The sequence below is a fragment of the Taudactylus pleione genome, unplaced genomic scaffold (genome assembly GCF_031769625.1).
Source record: "Taudactylus pleione unplaced genomic scaffold, aTauple2 ptg000154l, whole genome shotgun sequence".
NCBI classification, from domain to species: domain Eukaryota; kingdom Metazoa; phylum Chordata; class Amphibia; order Anura; family Myobatrachidae; genus Taudactylus; species Taudactylus pleione.
The window spans coordinates 866,485-886,640 of record NW_028284556.1 but is presented as its reverse complement, the minus strand read 5'-3'; the positions used below and the strand labels follow the sequence as shown (position 1 = coordinate 886,640).

General features: G+C 44.8%; 1 long non-coding RNA gene across 1 annotated transcript in view; it reads left to right on the top strand.

Annotated features, from left to right (window-relative positions):
• The first annotated feature begins 2,442 nt into the window (after positions 1 to 2,442).
• The window catches only part of LOC148521842 (uncharacterized), a 46,438-nt gene continuing 28,724 nt past the window's right edge, over positions 2,443 to 20,156 (top strand). The window contains exon 1 of the long non-coding RNA XR_015878781.1: positions 2,443 to 3,977. This is a non-coding gene — a long non-coding RNA (uncharacterized LOC148521842). The remainder of the gene's footprint in view (positions 3,978 to 20,156) is intronic.

The following is a 20,156-nucleotide window of genomic DNA, read 5'->3' as shown; positions in this document are numbered from 1 at the left end:
GAAACTCTAACAACAGCCGCTCAGACTACAGTCACGGGAGAGTCGACCAAGGACAACCCATGGTGGGAAGATATACAAATAGGCGATTATGATACTCCAGACGATCAAAGGAAAGGGGTAGTGCAAGTTGTAAAGAAAAACGCTGTGTCCTTCAGTCAGCACCCTTCGGATTTCGGAAAAGCGAAGGGTGTCTACCATCACATACCCACTGGGACGAACCCCCCTATCAAAGAACGTCATAGGCCTCTACCACCGGCAATGTACCAACCGGTACGGAATATGCTAGAGGAAATGAAAGAGACCGGCGTCATCCGTGAGAGTCACAGTCCATGGGCAGCTCCGGTGGTAATCGTTAGAAAAAAAGATGGAAGTCTTCGGTTTTGCGTGGACTACAGAAAACTGAATGCCATTACCTACAAAGATGCGTACCCATTGCCCAGAATTGAGGAATCGCTAACGGCATTGAAGACGGCTACTTATTTCTCGACGTTAGATCTAACCAGTTGGTATTGGCAGATTCCGATGGCCCCGGAAGACCGGGAGAAAATGGCTTTTACCACCCCGATGGGCCTTTTCGAATTTTATCGTATGCCGTTTGGGCTGTGCAATGCTCCCGCCACCTTCCAACGGGTGATGGAACACTGCCTCAGATACCGTAACTTCGAGATGGTATTATTATATCTGGATGATGTCATCATATTCTCGAAGGATTACGAAGAGCACCTGAAGCACTTGGACGAAGTGTTCATGCAGTTGGCGAAGTTTGGATTGAAACTTAAACCAACCAAATGCCATTTACTTAAACCAAAGGTGCAGTATCTGGGGCACGTCGTCAGTGCTGAAGGGGTGAAGCCGGACCCAGAGAAAATCAGAGTGGTACGAGACTGGCCGGTGCCAAAGACGGTGAAGGATGTTCGAAGTTTCCTTGGCTTTGTAGGGTATTACAGACGCTTCATAGCGAATTTTGCAGGAATAGCCGCCCCACTGCACGAACTGTTGCGAGGCAGATCGGGTCAGGAAAGAAGGAGCTCAACGGTAGTCAGCTGGAGAGAAGAATAACAATGCTCATTTGCACAGCTAAAAACGGCCATGATTGAAGCTCCCTTACTCGCCTATCCTGACTATGAGAAGCCGTTCCAGGTATATACAGATGCCAGTCATCGCGGATTGGGGGCTGTGTTGTCCCAAATACAGGATGGGCATGAGCGTGTGATAGCGAAAATGGAGAGGAATAGCGAAAGCTATAGCACGTTCAAGCTGGAATTGCTGGCTCTCGTTTGGGCTATTACCGAGAAGTTTAAAAATGATCTGGCCGCTACTCCCTTCATTATAATGACAGATAACAACCCTCTGGCTCACCTGCCCACTGCCCGGTTGGGAGCCCTTGAACAGCGCTGGATGGCCCGTCTTGCAAATTTTCGCTATACTGTACACTACCGGAGTGGAAAATTGAACGGCAATGCCAATGCTTTGTCTCGTCTTCCAACCACTGATGTCACCGAAGAGGAGGATAGGGAGGAAGAAATAGAGACACCAGCCTTTAAACACACAAGAAGTAAAACCGTGGTAACTTTGGGGCCAGTAACAGTCACTGAGAGCCAGAGTAGTGAAAGTCTGACACCGGATTCTCCTGCCTTCGATTGGAAAGTCATACAGCAAGAGAGCTCAGTGTTGCGGGAGTTGATGGACATTATGCAGCAAAGGTGCCGATTAACCAAAGTACAGAGAGATAATGCTGATCCTGAACTGGTGAAACTACTGAGACACCGAGAACGTCTACAATTTAAACAAGGACTTCTAGTCCGCCGTAGTCTTGACCCAGGAACCCATCATCCAATTACCCAAGTCATCATCCCATGGCAACAGGCTAAATTATTGCTCCAAGCATATCACAACGAGTCCAGACACTTCGGCATGCAAAAAACTGAAGCTGTGTTACGCCGGAGATACTTTTGGATAGGGCTACGAGAAGACGTTGAGGAGTGGTGTAAAAAATGCACCTCCTGCACATTAAAAAGAAATATTGGAACCGAGCAAAAGGCCCGCCTTTGCCCTATCATCAGTCAATATCCACTAGAGATCGTTGCCTTGGACCATGTAAAGCTTGACAACAGTCCACAGGGGTACCAATATGCCCTCACCATGACCGATCACTACAGTAAATTTGTGGTGGCTGTTCCAGTGAGAGACCTGACAGCGAGAACTGCTGCAGAAATATTCCTTAAAAACTTTGTGCGCCCTTATGGATATCCTGATCACGTCCTTACTGATCAGGGACCCGCGTTTGAGTCGCAACTGTTCACAGAATTGTGTACTATGTACAATTGTAAAAAACTAAGAACCACAGCATATCACCCGCAAGGGAATGGACTTTGCGAACGGGTTAATCAGACCATCATTGAAATGCTGAGAAGCCTTCCCTCGGAACGCTGGTCACAGTGGCCAAAATTGCTACCTGAAATTACCTACCTATACAATAATACCGAACACTGTTCCACGGGGTTTACCCCGTTTTATCTTCTATTTGGGAGACAAGGCAAACTGCCTAAAGATGTAGAGTTATTCCCCATGTTGGAGGATTCTCAGTGGACTAACTGGATCTGCGAACATCAGAATCGCATTAAGTCTGCCCGAGACATAGTAAACGACAAAATGGAAGCAGTCCATCAGAGACAGGAGCGTAACTACAACATGAATGCAAGAGCTATTCTGCTTAAACTGGGAGATAGAGTGTGGAGGCGGAAGAATCATCGCTATAGCAAGCTGGATGATAAGTGGGAAAATATCCCTTATGAGATCGTCGGTATCCCTGGTACAAATCTACTTACATATCGGATTAGAAGAGAAACCGATGGACAAGTTAGCATTGTTCACAGAAATCAACTCAAGTTGTGCCTGTCCGAAGTTGACTTGTCCAACAGAGACAAAACTCCAATCGGTGGGAGGTCAGGAAATCCCTTGACAGACTTTTTGGACAATCCAGTAGATTTGCTAACCTTTATGTGTGGGCCTGTAAGGTCAGGAGCCGGGAGTAATGTGGCATCAGAATCTACATTGTCTATAGTTTGTGAAGAGGGAAATCCATCTGTTCCAAATGTTGATCCCTCTGAAATTGTGTCACCTGAATTGAGACGATCAACAAGGTGCAACAGGGGTGTTCTACCTCTCCGTTATAGATAAGTGGCCTAAAGATTATAACTTCCTGATCCAAGTCATTGTTATCTTATATGTTTTCACTATTACCTGTGGCGTGAGGACACGCATAATTCTAGCCGGGAAGAATGTGATACCCCAGAAATAGCATGTCTGCTTAAGTTGTACATATTAATTGTTTAAGTGATCCTGTTTAAAAAAAAATTAATAATTTACCCAGTAAATGCTATTAAAATGTGCTTTATTCATTATGGTTAACATGAAGTAAGTGCACAAAGTTCAACCCTGGACACTATGAAGTTTAATTGTCCCCAGTATATATATATATATATATATATATATATATATAAAACAGCTTTATTGGCAGTGGACACTGAGGCAGTGGCTGTAAGAGGGTGGAAAGTTCTGGTAATACACGTGCCAGCTGCACAGCATCTCATGACCCCCAGAGGAGAGCCTTGCACGAACCTGCAGGGAGCTGGTTAACGGCAGAGGGGACTCGCGCTGATTGCGCAGTTGAGTAGAGTAGGGGACTGAAGCGGGTGTGCATCCCGCTGGACTCACTGGAGCTGAGAAACAGAAGTATCTGGCAGCTCAGCTGACTGCACAGGGTGTGTATCGGAAGCACTGCAGACAGCTTCCGGTCAGCAGGGAACAGTGAGAGCTCGGCAAGGAGGAGACTGAGCTGTGCAGAGAGAAAGGAGGCGTGACTGAGGCGGAGCTGGGGAGAGTGACAGGCAGCTACAGTCGGAGCTGTCAGGGGAGGACGGGACCTGAACAGCTGGAAAGGTCAGAGGCTGGACGGGGCTCAGAGACAGAGATCGGTAAGAGAGAGCTGTCACACTCCTGCACACAGACATTCTTCCAGGCGTTCTCTGCATCACAGAAAGGGAAAGTAAGTCTGTTCAAGCCCTCAACACTGTTTGCAGAGTAGATAAGATACTGCTGCACTTTTCACCGCAGAATCTGACCTTCATTAGGAAGCCTACTGTAAACTTCTTTGTCACCGACACATAACAGACTGATTAGTTACCGGCATCCAAGGGAAAGATTAATGGACTTAGGAATTGCAAGACATTAACCCCTTCAGGCACAGTAACTCACTGAACTTAATTGTGCAGTCCAGAACCTAAAAGCAAAAGGAAAGCTCCTGCCAGGGTTTAGATTTAATATCATATAGTCAGGACAAGAAGATGTGCAAACAGTGAATCTGACACTGAGTGACAGTATTAATTATAAAGGAGTAAGATGATCTAGTACGGAGTCGTCTCACTAAAACTAAACTCCTTCACTACTGTACTGAGTGATTGGAGAACAGTTACAACAACTCCCAGTGCAGGATACATTGATGCAAACAGCAAGACTAGCTACCAATAGAATATTTGTATTGTTGCCACTTAGACACTCCATAGAAAACAGTCTCCAGGTTTGCTAGTGCAGTTGAGTACAAAATATCCCAGCAGATTGGCAGCATATCTCAGAAAAGTCTCGCAGAGAGGATTATCGTGAGAATTCATAGTGCAAGTGATATTAAACTGGAATGGTTTAAACAAAAGGATCCTAAGATTCTGAATTAATAGTGTACACTATAATAACACTCGCAAACTCTCACTTCAGATCCCGGGCGACAAATAAGTGCACTTCAACGTAGAAAACTACAGCGCTGAACTGTGAATCGCTGAAATTGTTTGTGTTTGAACTAATTGTACAGAAAGGGAAAAGATAGATAAGTTAGGATTTATAGAACCGTTATAGATACATAGTTAGCATGGAACAGAGTAATAAATGTATTGCAGTTTATGTTTGGTAAAAACTATTTTTGCCTAGTTATATTTAAACTACCCGTGATATACTCACCTTGTCAAAGTTTGCAGGTTCCTAGTTTTGATCCAGAGATGATCGACGAGATCCTGTAAAATAAAAATCACCGTGTGGTTTCGAGCGTTATTCATCTCTTTGTAATGTATTGTTTATAATCTGTAAACTGTAATGGATTGTTTATAATCTGTAAACTGTACTGTATTGTTTATAACTTGTGAATACCAACAGTTTTAAGGATGTGTACCGTCCTACATTAAAGCTTTACGAAAGAAGACCTAGAAAGTATTAATTGGTATCAATCAACTCTATACCAACATTATCTTAAGTATTAAGTTAGGATTATTACACAATGATGTAGGGGTACCAATCCTATTGTAGCACTGTTATCCATGTGTCACTGTCAAATACAGTGTGAATCCAATGGCTGCAGTGATGATACACAATAATTATGAAGTATAACTCACCAGCTCTACATGTAGGAGAGCATTAATAAAGCTGCATCTGCAACAGGATCTGTCCATCAGAACAGCCGTGCACAAGCCTGGAGCTGACAGTGTAGGTCACCGACTGAAGGTATAGAAAGAGTGCTGCTGGTAGTGTATGTGCAGCAAATATCAGAGGCAGGGAGATCTGTGTATGTACCCTGCGCCAGCAGCTGAACTTACTGCCAAGGATACCAGAGGTGTGCTGGAAACACCTGGGTCAGAAAGAAGTGGCTGTGTTCAGGGCTTCCATCAGAAACTGAGGGGCAAATAGCTCCATGTCTAAGGTTTCTAACTGCCATGTGAGAGGTGATAGGTTTGAGTCCTGGGGATGATAGTGTTTTGAAATATAGGTATTAAATAAAGGAGGATGTGACTGAAGGATCTTGGGGTGGTGGCCCGATGGAGGGGAGTCAGCCAGGGAGGAGATAGGGGCGGCAAGGAGATTCCAGAAATAAAAAAGAGGAAGCTACAAGTGAGAATGATTATAAACAGAAAATTGACATGCCCGAACAGCGCTCTGTGCCGCGGCACATGTTGCACCACCCTACTTACGGCCCAGAGAACTTCTCCATTTGCCCTCTTCTTCAAACTTTAAAAGTTTTGATATATTTACCCCCACTGGAAAGGGAGGGGGCCTGGACTGCACAGCCTCATTTTAAATACTATAAAACGTGCTTTCATGCTGAGCACTAAGAACACTGATAGTCAAAACAATTATGGTAAACTCTGTAAACGCAGCTTGGTACTAGTACCCCTCCTCTTATCTGCCCTTAGGTGATTTTATTTTATGAAAATTAGCGGGCACTGTTATACTAAGTCCTTGATAAATTGATATAGTGTGTTTGCATTAGGGGTGTGCACCGGCCACTTTTCGTGTTTTGGTTTTGGATCTGGATCTTTCTTCGTGTTTTGGATCTGGATTGGTTTTGCCAAAACCACCCTTCCGTGTTTTGGGTTCTGGGTTTTGTGTTTTGTCTCTATTTTTTTTTTTTAAAAAGCATAAAAACAGCTAAAATCACAGAATGTGTTGGTTTTTCTGCTCCTAAGCTATTATTAACCTCAATAACCTTAATTTCCACTAATTTCCAGTCTATTCTGAACACCTCACACCTCACAATAGTGTTTTCATGTCCAAAAGGTTGCACCGAGGTAGCTGGATGACTATGCTAAGCGACACGAGTGGGCGGCACAAACACGTGACCCATCTAGGAGTGAAACTGCAGTGGCAGACAGGATGGCAGTTTGAAAAACTAGGCCCCAAACTGTACATAATGCAAAGAAAAAAAATAGGTGCAAGATGGAATTGTCCTTGGGCCCTCCCACCCACCCTTATGTTGTATAAATAGGACATGCACACTTTAACAAAGCAATCATTTCAGCGCCATGGTCTGCCACACAACTGTGGCTGAAATGATTGGTTCGTTTGGGCCCCCACAAATTAATCTGTCCCTGCACAAACTGGCTCCACGGAGGCAAGATGTCATCCTCATCCTCCTCATCCACCGATTCCTCACCCTCTTCAGTGTTGTGTACATCCTCATCCTCACAGAGTATTAACTCATCCCCACTGGAATCCACCACCACAGGTCCCTCTGTACGTTCTGGAGGCTGGTCTCCCTGGAATAGTTGATAATTAATTTTTATGAACATCATCTTCTCCACATTTTGTGGAAGCAACCTCCTACGCCTTTCGCTGACAAGGTTCCCGGCTGCACTAAACACTCTTTCGGAGTACACACTGGAGGGGGGGCAACTCAGGTAAAATAGAGCCAGTTTGTACAGGGGCCTCCAAATTGCCTCTTTTTCCTGCCAGTACAGGTATGGACTGTCTGACATGCCTACTTGGATGCTGTCACCGATGTAATCCTCCACCATTCTGTCAATGGTGACAGTATCATATGTAGTGACAGTAGACATGTCAGAAATTGTTGCCAGGTCCTTCAGTCTGGACCAGATGTCCAAACTTGGTCCTGCCTGCCCTGTATCACCGCCAGCGGGTTGCTTAGGATACCTAAGTTTTTTCCTGGCAGCCCCAGTTGCAGGAGAAAATGAAGAAGGAGCTGTTGACGTGTCACGTTCCGCTTCAGCTGACAGTGTGTTCACCAGCAGGTCTTTACACCTCTGCAGGCTTGTGTTGGCCGGAAAGAGAGACACCACATAGGCTTTAAACCTAGGATCGAGCACGGTGGCCAAAATGTAGTGGTCTGATTTCAACAGATTGACCACCCTGGAATCCTGGCAAAGCGAATGAAGGGCTTCATCCACAAGTCCCACATGCCGAGCGTAATCGCTCCGCCTTAGCTCCTCCTTCACTTTCTCCAGCTGCTTCTGCAAAAGCCTGATGAGGGGAATGACCTGACTCAAGCTGGCAGTGTCTGAACTGACCTCACGTGTGGCAAGTTCGAAGGGCTGGAGAACCTTGCACAATACAGAAATCATTCTCCACTGCGCTTGAGTCAGGTGCATACCCCCTCCTTTGCCTATGTCATAGGTGGATGTATAGGCTTGAATGGCCTTTTGCTGCTCCTCCATCCTCTGAAGCATATAGAGGGCTGAGTTCCACCGCGTCACAACCTCTTGCTTCAGGTGATGGCGGGGCAGGTTCAAGAGTGTTTGCTGGTGCTCCAGTTTTCGGCACGCAGTCGCTGAATGGCGAAAGTGGCCAGAAATTTTTCGGGCCACCCAAAGCGTCTCCTGCACGCCCCTGTCGCTTTTCAAAAACACTGAGGACACTTTTTCTGATGTTTCTGTACAGTCTCGGTATCGCCTGCCTAGTGAAGTGGAATCTAGACGGGATTTGGAACCGGGGACACACTACCTCCATCAATTGTCTAAATCCCACTGCACTAATGGCGGATACCGGACCCACATCTAACACCAACATAGCAGTCAAGGCCTCAGTTATACGTTTTGCTTCAGGATGACTGCTGTCGTACTTCATCCTCCTTGCTAAGGACTGTTGGAGGGTCAATTGTTTAGTAAAAGTAGTGGTGTTCCTACTTCCTCTCTGGGATGATGAATGACTCCCAGCAGCAGCAACAGCAGCAGCGGCAGCAGGAGGCGTAGCAATGCAGGATCCTCCGGAGGAATCCCGGATAGGAGAGTCAGTCATGCCAGTGACATGGCCTGCAGGACTACTTCCTATCCTGACTAAGGAGGAAATTGACGAGGAGGGAGTTGATGGTGTGGTTTGCAGGCGCTTGGATACAACAGGACAACGGGATTTAGGTGTCCCTGGACTGCTTACGGTCTTAGCCAAAGTTTCTGAACTTGACAGTAACTTTTAATGAACGCGCTGCAGGTGCCGTATAAGGGAGGATGTTCCTAGGTGGTTAACGTGCCTACCCCTACTTATTTCACCTTTACATATGGTACATATGGCAAGACAGTTGTTGTCCGGATTTGGATAGAAATATTGCCAGACCAAAGAGGTGGAATGTTTGGTCTTCTGCCCAGGCATGACCGTGATGGGCTTTTTCATCCCACGGACAACAACTGTCTCCCCCGGAGCCTGATTTAAACAAACCACATCACCATCAGAATCCTCCTCGCCAACTTCCTCCTCAGCGCCAGCTACACCAGTATCCTCATTCTGTTGTACTTCAACAGTGACATCTTCAATTTGCATATCAGCATGTGGACTGTGGGTGCTCCTTTCAGCACTTGCAGGGGGCGTGCAAATGATGGAAAGAGCCACCTCTTCCCGTCCAGTGCTGGGAAGGTCAGGCATCGCAACCACCACCACACTTGGACTCTCCTTGGGGATTTGTGATATCTTCTTAGAATGCACAGTTCTTCGCTGTGCTTTTGCCAGCTTAACTCTTTTGATTTTTTTAGTGGGAGGAAGGCTTCCATCGTCATGTGATGCTGAACCACTAGTCATGAACATAGGGAAAGACCTTATCCATTCCTTGCCACTCCGTGTCGTAAATGGCATATTGGCAAGGTTACGTTTCTCTTCAGATGTTATAAATGTTTTTTTCAAGGTCATTTTCCTGAACTTTACCATTTGGGATTGTATGTGCCCTCTACTATGACATTGGGCATCGGCCTTGTCAGACGACGTTGATGGCATGTTATCGTCTATGTCATGACTAGTGGCAGCAGCTTCAGCACTAGGAGGAAGTGGTTCTTGATCTTTCTCTATTTTATTTTTATCTGAGAAAGTTTGGTCCTCCATTTATGTTATATCGATTTGATATATACGTGCGGCTAAGGCGCACACAAACACAGAAAATATTTTTTTATTTTTGCTGGATAGTAGTGCACTTTGTGGGTTACACCACCCTTTAAGAAATGAGCCAGCCGGCTCTTTACTTATGGGACACAGGCGCACGCTTGGCGCTGCTCCTTTGTTGATGCACGTGCAGCCACAGTGCACACAATTCACAAACACAGAAAATATTTTTTTATTTGGTTTGGAGTGTACTTTGGGGGTTACAGCACCCTTTAACGGTCAAGCCAGCCGGCCCTTTACTTATGACACAGGCGCATGCTTGGCACTACTTTGTTGATGCACGTGCGGCTACTGCGCACGCAATTCACAAACACAGAAAATATTTTTTTATTTGGTTTGGAGTGTACTTTGGGGGTTACAGCACCCTTTAACGGTCAAGCCAGCTGGCCATTTACTTATGACACAGGCGCACGATTGGCACTACTTTGTTGATGCACGTGCGGCTACTGCGCACACAATTCACAAACACAGAAAATATTTTTTTTTTTAGCACTTGGGGGGAGCACCCCTGATGGACAGAGCACCCCCAGGACAACACTACAGCACCCCTTTAGGACTGGGACACTGCACAGGACTTTGGAGTGGACACAGCCCCTATGGAGAACTGACTGCACAACACAGTCCAGCCAGCCCCTATGGACTTTGAAGTAGTGGACACAGCCCCTATAAACAACAGCAGCACAGCACAACACAGCCAGCCCCTATGGACTTTGAAGTAGTGGACACAGCCCCTATGGACAACAGCAGCACAGCACAACACTACACTGCACTACACTACACTACACTACACTACACAGCCCAGCCAGCCCTAACTCCCACCCTCCCTCTTCACTGTCCACAGCCGAGTGAGAAAATGGCACCGACGCAGGTACCTTATATAGGATCCAAAACCTGCGAGACCTGGAAGGTGGGATGATGACGTTTTGTCTCGATTTCAGATCCGAGTCAGGCGGGAAAAGTCGAGCCTGACTTGGATCGGCCTCGGCTCGGGGGGGCTCGGAGGGGTTCGGATTTCAGAAATCCGAACCCGCTCACCCCTAGTTTGCATTAGCAGTGTTAGCAGTGTTAGGGATCCATCCAAAATGTTCCACCTTGATGTGGTTGATGGGCTCATATATGTGGCTAAATATGTGCAAAGAACCCCATGTATACTTCATGTGAATTGTGGAGTTTATCATAATTGTTTTGACTATTAGTGTTCTTATTACACTCAGCGTAAGGTACAATTTGAAAAATAAAACAAGAGACCTCATGCTTGATCCATGTATTAATAAATTAGTAAGTTGGGATGTCAGGGGTATGACATTTACAGTAAAGATTGGAGTATTGAATCTGAATCCCAATATAAGAAAAGGAAATATCTTTCCAAATAAATGGGTATTTTGTTTTTAATTAAACAATTTCAGCTGGACAAAAATTAATTGGTATTGCCTCATATAAGTGTTTTCATAAAAAGAGGTTTTACTGTGTTTATCCAGAATATCATGAATAGCCAATAACATGGTCACATGGTCAGTCACAAAAAGTAGCACATCCTCCGTAAACACACAGTTTATAAGAAATTTCCTGTATAGAAAGAAGCACCAGAAAGAAACACTTTAAATCTATATTTTCTGAGCCAAGGGCTCTATAGCAATAAGCAAAAATAAGAGGACACAAGGGGCATCCTTGTCTGCTTCCATTAAAAATAGGAAGACAGGAAAGGAAGCCACGACTGAAAACCTTAGCCGACAGTTCGTCATAGAGAGCTAATATCAAACTAGGGAATATTTCCTAGAAACTGCACTTAAGTAGTACTTACATATAATTCCAATGTAGCCTGTCTAAAGCTTTTTCTGCATCAATGGAAAGTACAAAGAATTCTGATTGTTTTTTTGACTCTAGCTCCATTATATGAAAGACCCTACGGACGTTGTAGAGGCTTGTCAGTCCTGGACAAACCCTACCTGGTCAGGATGAAGTAAGTTAGAGAGAGGGGGATTTAAATGATTAGTGATACATTTTGTAAATATTTTAACTTGAGAATTTAATAAAGCATTAGTTCTGCAATTTTTGCAATCTGATGGGTCTTTTTAAGGGTTTTAAATTGTAAATATCTGGGTTTCTAGCATGCCACAGAAAGGATATCACCTTCAATAACAATATTAAACAAGTCAAACAGAACTGGTGCTATGACATCACTAAAGGTTATATAAAAACTATTACTAAAGCAATCTGGGCCCAAAGCTAAACCTTTAGGGAACTATTTTACAACAGTTTGAATTTAAATGTTAGGGTCCAGGGGGTATTTAATACTGTCAAATTAACTTGATTCAAATATTCTATTTTCTGATTTTTGGATCAATTTTCACCGCGCCGGAACAATGCTGAATTGCTCCAGCTTCCGTGGCGAGTTAGAATGTTAATTATCAGGGTTCAAATGGACCCTGATAATTAACATCATGAATAGACCCCTTAAAGATTAATCTTTTAAACAATATATTTTTAACATAGGATTGTATTTGTAATGCCCTTCTGAGCATATTAATTTTCAAAGTGTACTACTGTAGAGTTCTGTTGGTGTTAAATCCTTAATAATAAAGTGTTTGAAATGTAAGCAGCGTGAAGTGGTTAAACAACCGTGGGGTCTATTTACTAAGCCTTGGATGGAGGAACAGTGGACAGAGCTACCATCCAACCAGCTCCTAACTGCAATTTTTCAAACAGCCTGTAGAGTGACAGGAGCTGATTGGCTGGTACATTATCTCCATTCACTTTATTCCCAGAGCTCATATAAGAGGTCTAATATTTTTCCAAAGTTGAATCAGTGATATTTATTGAGTAATGAGCCTGAGGACATGAGCGTGGTTGTGTATAAATTTGCCTTAGGTGTAAAAGTGGCTATATGCTGTGAATGCCACTTTCCAGCTGTTTGTGCTCTTCTGCATATGTGTGTATTTCTTTACACATATCTCAGAGATGTGCTTTGACCGCGGCGGCCATTTTTACTGCGCATGCGCAAACGATGGGAAAACGGCAATCGCGCCCATTTTCCAGTCATTTTTTCAGCGCCAGACCCCCGCGCCGACGGTGGGACTCCGGAGAGGTAAGTAACCTTATGGGTGCAGGGTGTGCGGTGTGGGGCCCCCCTGGACCCAAGGGCCCATGTGCCCTGCACACCTTGCACCCATTATAGATACGCCCCTGGGGCTCCCTCTTCTCACAAACTCCCTCTTACGCATACCCCCAGCAACAACTCAAGACTCCCTCAGCTCACACCTACCTCCAACCTTGCACATATCTCTTGCAGCAGTGCCAGGCAACCTCTGCTCACACCTACCTCTTCCCTCGCACATACTCCAAAAAGCAGCAATAGGCTCCCTCCTGTTAAACATACCTCCCTCGCAGATACCCACAACAGCAGCACTGGGCTACATCCTCTCACACATACCTCCCCCATCAGGGCTGTCTTAACAGCAATGCAGGCCCCTGGGCAAAGCAATGCACCGGGGCCCCTCTTAAACAATCCTCTGCCGGGGATGGGATGCTATCGATGGAGGCTGTGCCGGGGGAGGGGGGTAGGGGTGTTGGCTATCGGCAGAAAAACGGAAGTCATTTACAGGAAAAAAAACACAAGTCACAGTCTGAACATGTACAGTACAACAAATTTCCTATGCAGTGCCCCCAGTACTGCCCCTTATACAGTGTCCCCAGAAGTGGTCCCCCCTACACAGTTCCCCCAATAGTAGTCCCACCTATGCAGTGCCCCCCAGTAGTAGTCCTCCTATGCAGTGCCCCCAGTAGTAATCCCCCTATGCAGTGCCCCCAGTAGTAATCCTCCTATACATTTCCCCCAGTAGTAATCCTCCTTTACAGTGCCCCCAGTAGTAGTCCCCCGTTTACAGTGCCCCCAGTAGTAATCTTCCCTATGCATTGTCCCCAGTAGTAATCCCCCTATGCATTGCCCCTAGTAGCAATCCCTCTATGCATTGCCCCTTGTAGTAATCCCCATATGTATTGTTCCCAGTAGAAATCCCCCCTATGCATTGCCCCCAGTAGTAGTACCCCCCATACAGTGCCCCCAGTAGTAGTCCCCCCCCATACAGTGCACCAGTAGCGGCCACCCTCCCCATACAGTGCCCCTAGTAGCGCCTCCCCCTGTACAATGCACCCAGTAGCGGCCCCATCCCCATACAGTGCCCCCCAGTATCAGCCCCCCTATATAGTGTCCCCAGTAGCACCCCCCTATGCTCTGTGAGTCCCCGTGCCCCCCTTACACACACACACACACAATAAAAACAACTTACCTGATCCCCGCTCCTGTCAACGACCGCTGCTGTCCACTCCTCAAAGCCCGCTCTCACTCTGCACTATGGGATGGGATAGACGTCATGATGTCTCTTCCATCATCCGTCATGGGGGGAGCCGGAAGGAGTGAGTGAGCTCCAGCCAGCTCCCTCCTGGACGACGCAGCAGCCAATGAGAGTTTGTCTGACACTCATTGGCTGCTATAACAAACACACTTCCGCCGCTGGCGGCTGTGTGTTTGTAAACAGTGTAGGGCAGACTGCTCTCACTGCGGTCTGCCCTACACTTGGGACCCGGGGGGACAGTAGCAGGGGGCAGTGGTGGCTATGGGCCCCTGCACCACAACAGGCCCCGGTGCAATGCACCGGCTGCACTGCCTCTAGTTCCCCCCCTTAGCCGGTTCCCACCTCTGCCTCCTCCCCATGCAGGACTATCAGAGGTGGCAGCTATGCGATGGGGGGTAGCGGTGCTATCGGCCATGGGCCCTTGGAATCCTGGGGCCCTTGGGCAATTGCCCATTTAGTCTATAGGTATAGATGGCCCTGTCCCCCATCACCCATAGCCATACTGCAACTGCTTACACCTACCTCCACCCTTACACATACCCCCAGCAGTATTGTTGGGCTTCCTCTGCTCACACATACCTCACACATATCCGCAGCAACAGCAGCAATGGACTCCCTCCACCCACACCTACAGTATGTCCACTTTACACATACTCCTAGCAACAACAATGTGCTCCCTCTGCTCACACCTACCATTTACCCCCAGCAGCAGTGCTGGACTATGGTACCTCTGCTCACACCTACCTCTGACATCGCATATACCCCTAGCAGCAGTACGGGCTCCATCCTCTCACACATATCTCTCCCCTTGCACATATGTCCAGCAGCACCTAGCTCCCTCCTTTCACACATACTTCCCACCTCACACATGCCTCCCAGCAGTAGACCCCATATTGTTAATATAATTAAATGAAATAGGTAGTTTTAATAAATTAAATCATATATGTTTTGTTAAATAGATTATGCCCTCTATCTGCTAAAAATCACTGAAGCTAAACAAACAAAATTCTTACTGTGATTGCTATCATAATGAATTAGTTCTGGGCCCGGCACATGAGCTGAGCTCTCAATGCGTCCTATGAACGCACAGGGCGGCCCACCATCTGATCTGCAGGGTACAGGGTACCATTCCAGGCACTCTGTAAGCCAAATATAGGTGCCAAGGGGCAGCAATAGTGCCATCCCCTTAGATTTGCGCTCTAGGTGGCGTCACCGCTCTCATACTCCTAGTTATTGCCCTGTCTACAATAGTTGAGGCATACATGATATTAATGATACATATAAAATGCTTTTCAGTCTAGTTTGCATCATTTGCATTTTGAAAAAAGAAAATACAAACTGAAGCTGATAGTTTTGTATTATAGCCAAAGCTTTGATTTATTACTTGACGTCTTGAAGCTTAATTTTGGTATATTTAACCCTGCTAAAATCTTTAAGCATTATTTTTTCTACTTTACACCATTCCCTTAATCTGGATTGTCTAGCTGGAACATTTCCCTGGTATTTCCTCTTCTGATAGAATTCAACTTGATCAGTCATAAAAATTTCATGCTATTTGTTGATGATAATGGCATCCAAACAGACAGAGACAATTAGACAAACACAGATCCTTATCTTATACATTGTAGAGGTTGTGTATGCATAGTCAATGACTATTAGTCATAAGGGACTATCCATTACACAACTTTTAGAACGATCCGACCAAAACCAGGAGGTTTTGGTCGCATTGTTCACAAAGTTGAGTTATGGATAGCTGGCAAGGACCAGCGATGCGCATGCAGGCTGCATCCATGCCGACCCCGACTATCTATGAACCATGCCCATCAACCTGACGACAATCGTCAGGTTCGGCATGTTCAGTGATAGGAGGGTCGGACTCCTGCACTGAATGATGTTCAGTGAACGCTGTTCAGTGCAGGCACCGCACCTCAGCGACCTGAAGGTCTGAACGCTAGTCATTCAGTCTTTCAGGTCGCCTAGTGGATTGGCCCCAATACATACTTAACAGCAATAAAATAACTTGTTATCATGAGAAATAGTTGTAATAATATATAATAAAATTGTTGTATCACTATTTTAATTGATACAATACTAGGCAATGGCACTGTTATAAATATAGATGCATTGGATATACCTGGCTGTGGAGGGGTTGACGTGCCTCTGGCACATGGTTCATACACACCTCACTGGTCTCTTACTCCCTGTGCTAGTCTGCTGCTTCCTATTTGATTAGCTCAGTCCTAGGTTTCAGTGCTTGGTTATTACAACAGGTTCCTGGTATCTCCTCCTCAGAGGATTCTTGCTCCCAGAACCAGTTCCTACTGTTCTGGGTGCAGAACCAGTTCCTACTGTTCTGGGTGCAGAACTGTTTCCTACTATTCTGGGTGCAGAACCTGTTCCTACTGTTCTGGGTGCAGAACCTGTTCCTACTGTTCTGGGTGCAGAACCAGTTCCTACTGTTCTGGGTGCAGAATCAGTTCCTACTGTTCTGGGTGCAGAACCAGTTCCTACTGTTCTGGGAGCAGAACCAGTTCCTACTGTTCTGGGTGCAGAACCAGTTCCTACTGTTCTTTGCCCTTTCCCCTGCCCTTGTTTCCTATCAACCTAACCCATGGACCAACTGTGCTTGTACCTTGACCTGCTTTTGGATTTCCCTCAAACTATACTGTACCTCAAGTCAGCCTAAACATGTATCGGTGCTGCTTTTGCTTTGACCTGCTTCAGATTATCCCTAATCCAATACAGAGCCAGTGAATACCCAGAAGTGTACTAAGATCAGGTTCCTGATTTCTTAAAACCTGTTAGCTATCAAAAGCTATTTCAACTAGGCAGTTGTTACCAGCAGAGGCTCTTCATGGTCTGAGCTCTCTGCTGGTCTGTGCAGCCGGCTTGTACGAATGTGTGGGATCACTATACTGCACATACACACCAATTGGCAAGCAGTTTTAAAATAATCCATAACACGACAACCAGTACAACTTTACAGGAGTACTAACTTACACATTACATACAGCATATTACAGTACAGTACGATACAACATAAATAAGTGCTGGAGAGTAATTGGGGTCTAATAAGAATTGTAATAACGAGAAAGGATGTTGTGTGTGTCTTATCATTAAAACATAAATATATGGGAACTATTACTATTAATGAGATGAAAATAATCCTTTAAAACATCCCGTGTCACCCTCTAACTATTCATCATATGTTATCTGGTGCTCTTACTACAGTAGTCAGTCTTTTAATGTGTATAAACAACTGCTGAAAATCAGTTCTCCATACATCTTCTTGGAGTTCCTTATGAGTCACCTCTCATCAATCGTCATTTATGATTTGTCACTCATATATTGTTACTTGTTCTTCTTCCATCATTCCTCATCCTCCAACACTCATGCATCACACATAAGCCGGGTACACACTGTACAATTTTTACTTAAGAAGTGGTGAACTCATGATTTGTCCTTTGCAAGGAAAACCTCCGATATTCACGTGTACTTGCTATACAATTATTTACAATTACAATTATTTTTTCAGATTTTGTCTAAACTAGTGATCGAAAGGAAAGATGGTGCCCCTGTACACACTGAACAGATTATCTGTATAGTGGCTGCCCAATCAAAATAAAATTTAAATAATGTGATTGTGAGATAAAGAGGAAAAAAAGAAACAGTCATCACCATTTTGCAGTATTGTTTTGTGTATTGTTAAGCTTGGTTCATCTTTCTGTGTTTGTACACTTTTCATACTTTTCTTTCAAAAAACAGACAAGCTACTGCTGCTTGTGTTGTTGCCATGGTGGCAGCGTCTGGAAGACAACATATGATACGTCATTGGATATTTATATATGCACGGACAGCACTATCTGAGGACCTGTTGGCAGATCGGTCGTCAGTGCGTATGCATTTCAAAATCTTTACAATACTGTGATAAGTTTTATCGCATCTTATGAGCATCCTAGAAGATACGATTGTGCAATTTATCTAAGACATATGTGCATACACTTCATACAGTCTGCTGTCAGATCATAAAATGCTTGGTAGATCTGACAGATAATCGTACAGTGTGTACCCACCTTTACTTTTTATGTATCAAATGCTTGATTGATACTGATGAATGGTGATTTCCTAGAATTTAAACTGTACAGTATAACCTATTTGCTTTCGGTAAAAACTAGAGATGTGCGCCGACCCCCGTGTTTTGGTTTTGGATCTGGTTCTCCCCTGGTTTTGGATTTTTTTTCCTCCGTGTTTTGTTTTCGTGTTTTGGTTTTGGATCTGGATCTCCCCTGGTTTGGGATTTTTTTTCCTCCGTGTTTTGTTTTCGTGTTTTGGTTTTGGATCTGGATTTTTTCTTAAAAAATCATAAAAACAGCTAAAACCACATAATTTGGGCCTGTTTTTGTTCCTACAGTATTATTAACCTTAATAACAATGATTTTCAGGCATGTCTAGGCATTTTTAACCACCTCACAGCTCAAAATATTGATTTCACTATTTTTCACCCATATAGGCCAAAGGCTACAGCGAGCTGGCTGGCTAAAGTAAGCAAAAGAGCAGCAGCACAAATGCACAGCAATTTCAAAAAAAATCAGACATCTATGAAACATTGCCACACAGCAGGGGCAGACAGGATGGCAGTTTAATAAACTATAATAATGTCAGTCGGCAATGCCCCAAATTGTGCCAAATGTAAAGGAGAGAGGTGCAAGATGGAATTGTCCCTCCCACCCACTCTTATGTGGGATATTAAAAAGGACTTGCACAGTTTAAAAAACCAAGCACATTAGCCACTAGGATTGACACTTTCGTGGCTGAACTCCTTGGTTTGTTTGGGCCCCACAAAACATTTTTTGGAAGGACTACCTTCAATTATTAAAGAGGAGGTTGATGATGAGGGTATTGGTGGTGGAGATTGCATGTTATGGTCCAAACTGCTGGTAGCTGATACTGGACTGCTTGTTATTAATTTACAAATTATAATTTTGTTAAACAAATTGCATGAACTTGCTGCAAATGAATTAACAGGGAGGAGGTGCCTAGATGGTTAACGTCCCTTCCTCTGCTAACTTAGGCTTTACAAATGGAACAGATGCCTTCACAACTGTTGTCAGAATTTAGATTAAAATAATTCCACACCCAAGACGTTGCTTTTCTGGCTTTCTTTTTATCATTAGCAATAACTGCTGCCATTGGTGGCTGATTTACGCAAACCATATCCTTATCATCAACATCCACTTTAGCGTCAGTTAGGACACAAATTTCCCCTCATCCTCCCTTTGCACTTCCTCCACACTATCATCCTCATTTTTTATTATTTCACCATCTAATACTAGTACAGCTGTCATGGCGTCAATGATCTGCTGTGAAACTGGGTGACAGCTGTTATATTTACTTCTTCTATCAAAGGCCAGTTTAATAGTCGATAGTTTTTTTAAATTACTTCCGATCACGAATGAGGATGTAGGTGATGATGAAGATGCTGGTGTTGGAGATTGAAGTCACTTGGATCCCACACAGAGGGAGCAGGTAGGTGACACGGGACTTGTTACGTTTTTAGTTTTGGAACTTGGCGACATACTCATTGATGTTTGATGAATGCGCTCCAAGTGACGTAACAAGGAGAAGGTTCCTAGGTTGTTTAGGTCCCTCCCTCTACTCACTCTTGCATGGCAACGGGCACATATGGCTTGACAACTGTTGTCCGGATCGGGATGGAAATAATTCCACACGTGAGAAGTAGATTTTTTTGTCTTTTGTCCCGGCATGACAACTATGGGCTTTGGCTTTTTCAAACCATGGGCAACAGCTGTTGCCTTACTTACACAAAGGACAGCTTTTTCAAACCATGGGCAACAGCTGTTGCCTTACTTACACAAAGGACATCCTCGGCATCAACATCCTCATCACCAACATCATCATCCTTAGCACCTTAATCCACCAAAATATCCTCCTCCTCCATGTGCAATTCCACAGAAGCATCCTCAATGACAATGTGTGCAAGATGTTGACTGCCCTTCCCCACATTTACAGAGGGCACACAAATGTTGGAACTTGGAGGATCCTCCAGTACACTAGTATTTAGGTTGGGCTCACACATGGCAACCGTGG